The sequence below is a fragment of the Rattus norvegicus genome, chromosome 18 (assembly GCF_036323735.1).
Source record: "Rattus norvegicus strain BN/NHsdMcwi chromosome 18, GRCr8, whole genome shotgun sequence".
Classification (NCBI taxonomy): domain Eukaryota; kingdom Metazoa; phylum Chordata; class Mammalia; order Rodentia; family Muridae; genus Rattus; species Rattus norvegicus.
In genome coordinates this window covers 42810245-42817079 of record NC_086036.1, presented here as the reverse complement: position 1 = coordinate 42817079, position 6835 = coordinate 42810245, and the positions used below count along the sequence as shown (strand labels likewise).

At 42.0% G+C, this 6835-nt stretch overlaps 1 pseudogene; it reads left to right on the top strand.

The window, feature by feature from the left end:
• Positions 1-4379: 4379 nt before the first annotated feature.
• LOC120098136 (ral guanine nucleotide dissociation stimulator-like) lies at positions 4380-6581 on the top strand (annotated as a pseudogene).
• Positions 6582-6835: the final 254 nt, after the last annotated feature.

The window sequence follows — 6835 nt, the reverse complement described above, 5'->3', positions numbered from 1 at the left end:
CATAGTCTAAAATGCTGTCTACAAATGATAGAAAACGTCTGAAAATTATGAACATTCCAAGTTGTATAAGGTACAAAAAATAATTTTAAAAAGATGAACATAAGCATTTGAAAACAATTAAGTGACATGCTTAAATTATAAAAGGTCCTACATAGTCTTTTTTCTATAGAACTTTACACATCACTAATAAATCAGATGTAATAATGTTCAACATTACCTGGCAGTAAACTTCAAACTAAACCTGAGAAATGGTACCACTTTTGTCCAGTGGTTAACAATTCAATCCACATGGAAGTCGCTATATTGTACACCCAGATATTCCCAGGGTTGGCGAGCATGGGGAATCAGAGAATCATGGCGCATTTCTAAGGCACCTGTGGAATGCCTTACCTACTTTCAGGAATATTCGGCATTTCTTCAAACCATAAAGGCAACTAATTTGACTTAGTTCCTGTAACGATGTATCAAAATCACCCAAAGAATTGAAATGGGAAATCCAAACTGGATAAGTGGTCTCCTGTAGATGAACTGATTAATTATAGTTTGTGCTACCTCATGCTATGGAATAGCAAAGGTACTGTTCAAGCCATGAAGCCAAATACTAGTCTAGAATTAGGCAAGAATTTCCGTAATGAAGACATCTACGCAGGCAGAGAGCTGAAAGTTGGGAAAATGGGTTTTAATGGGTAGGAAGGTGTTTTTCAAATGAAGAAAACACTTTCGAAAAGTATATAAAGCATTTTGATTGTATCCACCCCTCATCACATCCATCTACTCATAGCATGCCTTGCTGACCAGACTCCCTTCTGGTATTAATTAATTAATTAAATGAATTATTCTTATTAACTTATTTATGATAATATTTGATAACATATTCCTATTTTATTCACTCTCTGCATTCAAGTAATGTGGATCATGTAGGAATAGGTATGTGTCCACTGACTGAGTGCACGAATACAGTCAGTCCACCCCTGGTCACACCCTCAGACGAACATGATTCTCCCTCCCCAGGAAACAGCAGCTGCAGTCAGCATTGCAGAAAGTGTGAAGATTTCAGAATCCCCTTCTCCAGGGCTAAGAATGAGCATAAAATCCCTTAAAAACAATAACATGGAATCCAGAGCAGATACACAAAGGTCAAGCAGACACAAAAGAGAAAAAGGCTCTATATAAATAATAGTGAAATATGAAAGTTAAATTACACAAAGTCCTGGTAGGACATTATGAACCAGGAGCCTCATTCATAGATATAAATGGGTTCGTTTTCTCTTAGCCATTTCTTGCTGAACAGGAGGACTGCACTAAAGAGAAGTTTGTTTACCTGGAGATTCTCATAGCCAAATCTGAACTTTCAATTGCAAAGGGTTATCAAGTGGAGATCATCCTGTGTGGAGGATGGGTGCATGAAGACACTTCTCCAGGTTAGGACTGAGTGCTCCTAGTTGACTCACTCTACATAAATTCTGTTTATGGGTCTCAGTATGTCTTGTGATCTGCTTGAAGCTTCTCTGAAGTAGGCTGAGGAAGGCACTGGTCTATGAGCCCAACAGTTCCTAAGGAATCACTTTTTTATCTTTCTCTTGTAGAACAGTCCTATTCAGATATTCCCCATGTCCCTGAACTATCTAGTCTCAGGCTCTTGGTCAGCAATGCCATGTGGGGTATAGGTCCAACTCAGAGAATGAGTCTTAAGTCCAGTCAGACATCTGTTGATTAATCCCACAATGTTTGTGTCACAGAAGGACATGCATATCTAACCAACCTGACACCATTGTAAGTCAAAGGTTCTGTAGTAAGGTCAGTGTTTATGGCTTTTTTTCCCCCATTGGAAACATGCAGAATTTTCAAGGGGCAACTAGATGCCTGAAAGGCAAGGAATCCCAGCTTTGGCTATCTCCCATCTCAGAATGCATTTTTCACTCCTGGAGCATCCATTGTCTCAATGCAAGCTCTCTGGGATAAGCACAGTCAAAGTCTCCATGCTATGCCTCTGCAGTGGACATGCTGGGTGGACATGGACCAACAATACCGATCTAAACAGGATTCTCAACAGAATGTTCTCGCTTAAATGCACTAAGACAAACGTTCAACATCCTTAGTCATCAGGGAAATGTAAATAAAATGACTGTGATTCTATCTTACCTGTCAGAATGGCTAAAGCAAAGGGAACACTTTTCTATTGTTGGTGGAAGTGCAAAATTGAACAACAACTTTGGAAGTGAACACTTTGGGCTTGTAGAAAAAAATACATACTAGCTGTTAACATGCTAAACTATCATCATACAATCTTTTTCGTTAATGGCTAGAAACAACGTAAAGTTCTTCAATTGAAGAATGGACAAAGGAAATATTTTACCTTTACACACTTGGGTATTCTTCAGCTGTTAAAAGCAACATCTGGTTCTATTCTGGCAAATGAATGGAATTGGAAACAAATATAATATATTCACTTAAATGTGGAAATTAATTTTAAAATAAAGAGCAAGTATGCTACTACTTGACACAGAGAAAGACACAGACAAAGAGAACCTAAGTAATAAGAGGCCCCAAGAAAGAGGTACATGCATCACACCCTGAAGGGGAAAGAAAATCAACATCGATTTGGGCGTATTGGGGTGGGAGGTAGGTAGAGGAGGGGTCTAAATGAAGGGTAGGGAAAGAAAATGGAGGATCCAATTGGGAGAGAGGGTTGGGAGAATAAATCAGAATTGGGGGTATCTCTGGGACAAGCTGGAATCCTAGTGAAATGGAAACTCTTAGGAATCTATGAGAGGCGATCCCAGCTTAGATTCCTAGAATTTGGGGATATTGAGACTTCTCATGTAACCAGAAAGACTTTCAGTGGACAGATTAGGATATCAGCCCAGCAAGAAAACGTTTCATCTACATTTTGTACAGCCTATATCATGTACTGTAGTAAAAGAAACAAATTTCTAAAGGGTCTAACCAATGCCTTGACACATTTGAGCCCCATTACATGGGAGTATGTCTACACCTCGCAATGCCTAAGGCACCCAGAACCAGAGACTGGACCACCCATCGACATAGATGCACACAGAGACATGAAAGAAAAAAGGGAATAGAAAAAATGCCAATGAAAGGATTTCTAGTAATATTCTGGTATACTCGGAGATTATTGCTAACACAATTGTCATCAGAAAAGCCTCACTTAGAAAGTGATGGAACAAGTACAAAGACACACAGTCATACATTAGGTAGAGCTAGAAAAACATTGTAGAAAATTTGGAGGAAATTTTCTTTGAGCTGAGAGGTAGAGCACACCACAGGACTGGGGGGAACATCCAGTCAAAGAAGCCCATAGGATACAGGGACTGAAATGTCCACCAGAGATCCTGCAGGGTGACCTGGTATCCTACACTGGACTGACATGGACCCGCAGGACCTTGCAACACTTGTGTAGCTTCATCTTCCTGTGAAGCCTTAGTAGTGGGAGCAGGGACTGTCTCTGACTCTGTTTCCTGACTAAGGGAGCCATTCCACTCACTGAGTTAATAGGAGAAAAGTTGCCCTGTCTTAGTGAAAACTGATAAACCAGGTGGCTAAATGTACTTGGAAGCTGCCCTATTTTGAATATGAACGAATGGGTTCTGCTAGAGTTGACAAGAATAGTGCTCATGGAGATTATGTATATAAGTATGTTAGGTATATACTAACACACATTGTGTTACATCTATATCTATATCTACATCTACATCTATATCTATCTATCTATCTATATAGATATAGATATATATATATGAAAGAGAGAGAGAGTATCAATCACTGGAGAGGATTAGATCAAGGACACCAGTAGGAATTGAAAGACAAAGCAATGGAGGATGAATCCACTTTGAAAGAGTGTTAGGGTGCCATCTTATACGATGGTGGATGTGCCTCAGTCGGCTGTTTACAAAGTGATATAAACTTGTGGGTTTAAGACCTAAGATGACCATGGTGGTGGAAACTGATCCTGGGGAAAAAAATTCCTATGCAAGCACACTGACATTGTGGGGCTACTGCCTGTCACAAGCATGCATATGGTCTCCTTCCACACAGAACACATACAAGGTCACATAAAGGCAAGGAAAAAGGCCTAGGGTATGTTCATGGTAGATGGGGATACGTAGGGCTGAATTTATGATCATGCTCACAGATGCAGCTCCACAGTAGGGACTGAGACTGCACAGCTGAGGTGCTGGCTGTATTAAGATATCTCTGGGGACAGCGCAGTGGGAAACACATGTATTCCTGAGTTTATTTGTGCACCTAGGAAATGGAAGGGGACATGGGAGCCTTTAAGGAATGTCCTGATCAAAGAGCTACAGTAATGGAACCACCCTCATGAAGTAGACCTCACAATGCAGAACCTTGGTAACCAGGCAACCTGCTGGTTAGAGCAAGGCCTACAGGCTCACTTGTCAGAGACAGTAGAGAGGGCAGGATGTTTTCTTGCTGTCTTCGGACTACTCGAGGCTCAGGCCTCAGGAGACACAACAGGGAAGGCCATGATGGTGTCTGGAGGCAGAGGATTCACTCTTGCTTTCAACGCCTGTGGCCATTTTCCCGAAAGGGAACAAATTTGACCAAGGCCAGCCAAGGACAGGAACACACAGACCAGGTAAGTGCTCTCTTTTCTCTGTGGGTTTGGCATTGAGATAATTCAGGTAAACTTGGATGAGGAGAACCATTCAGAAGGGTGCAGATCTGAGCCAGTTTGAACCTTCAACTTTAATCTCTCTTCAGGTGGAGAATGCTTCCGCCCAACACGACCAGATGGAGTCCCAGAGAGAGGCCTGCTCCAGGGCAAAGGCTGTGGTTGAGCAGATGAACACCCTGGTGCCTTCTCTGAAGGAATGGGACCCCTTCTCAGTCCTTGCTTTTCTGTCTACATACAGATATTTTGCCACCCCCCTACAGGTGTTGGACCTGGTTTTTGTGAGGTGAGTGCCCATCTCCACGTCCATCATTTCTGACCCTCCTGTTGGTTTCAGGAATTCCCATCTGCCCTACTCTGTCTCTCTCACCCTGTCTCTCTGGTCCACTCCCTTTATGCCCTTCAAGTCTCTATATGTTTGTATGTGTCTCTCCTCTCTCTCTCTCCCTCTCTCTCTCCCTCTCTCTCTCTCTCTCTCTCTCTCTCTCTCTCTCTCTCTCTCTTTCTCGATGGCTCTCCCTCTCCCTCTCCCTCATCTCCATCCCCATCTTCCTTTCTCTTCTGTTTCCCTCTCCGTTTCTTCTTCCTCTCCCTCTCTGTCTCACTCTCTATCTCTTGTCTCTATCTCAGGCTCTGGCTCTGTCTACGTTTCAGTCTCTGTCTCTGTCTCCATCTTTTTCTTGTCTACATAATTGTCAGAACCCATTAGCATGCTTTAAGTAATTCCTTCTCCCATGCTTGGTTCAAGGGATTGGGCTGTCCAGAGCTGAGACCCTAAAATGGTTGTAACCAACCCCTCTACCTTTGAAAAGCTCTTTACCATTCTGGCAATATTTCTGAGGCCTTAGTGAATGCAATTCTCTCATACATAAAGGAGGTACTAGAAATATTGGAGTAGCAGTAGAGATGTGTCCAAAGTAGAGATCCATGAAAGACAATGCAGAAAACCATGTGACCAAGGAGAGGTCTGGATACAGACACCTGTGTTCATCTTTGGCACAGATACATGGAAAGCACCTATTGTGTACATCTGAACAAATATATCTGAGAGCAGCCAGAAGTGACAGTATTAGGTGAGGGGACTGGGACTTTAGAGGTGACATACTCTTTGGTCTTTTCTAGGTATGCTTACTTCAAACCTTATTCTAAAGAGGACGAACAAGTAAAGAACACCCTCTGTAGCTTCCTGGAAACATGGATGGACACGAATCCTGAGGACTTTTGTGACCCAGCAGACCTGTTGCCTCTGAAATACCTGAAGGCCTACTTGAGTGTGTGCATGCCACACTCTGATCTTAGTGTCCGCGTCAAGAGGCTCCTGACCCAGTTGCAGGAAGAACATGCCAAGGATTCACAAACCAAGGATGAGGAAGACTCAGATCTGGGGAGACACACTGCCTCAGATCCGCACATTGAGTGGGTGTAAATCAGCAGGGGAAAGAGCCACTCTGGAGCCAGAACGAACTTGTGCACCAGAGCTGCTGGGCACAAAAACCCCCAGAAGTTTCTGTGATGCATGAGTCCCTGTAGACAGATGTGGCGGCAGCAGCCCAGACAGCACACAGGATAGCAGCTGTGGAAGCTGTTTCTCAGTATGTCTGTACATACGAGGTATCTTTCAGTCATGTCCTGCTTGTTATAGTGGGCCTACCTATTTAGAGGATGGCACTGTCACCTCTGCTCATCAATTGCACTCTGTGCTATATCTGAGCTATTGTTCCTGTAACTCACGATCAGCTGCTGATTTCAATCCAGCAGCAGTTCCAATCCCACAGCCAGACTTCCCTCCCCTGAGAAATAGCCTTTTTACTCCTTCTGATGTATTCAATATTCTGTTTAAGTATTGCTCCTTTTTATTCCTTCTGATGTTTTCAATGTTGTGTTTATTTTAATTATTGGTTTTAATAAATTGTTAGTATTTGGTTTACATAGTCTAAAATGCTGTCTACAAATGATAGAAAACGTCTGAAAATTATGAACATTCCAAGTTGTATAAGGTACAAAAAATAATTTTAAAAAGATGAACATAAGCATTTGAAAACAATTAAGTGACATGCTTAAATTATAAAAGGTCCTACATAGTCTTTTTTCTATAGAACTTTACACATCACTAATAAATCAGATGTAATAATGTTCAACATTACCTGGCAGTAAACTTCAAACTAAACCTGAGAAATGGTA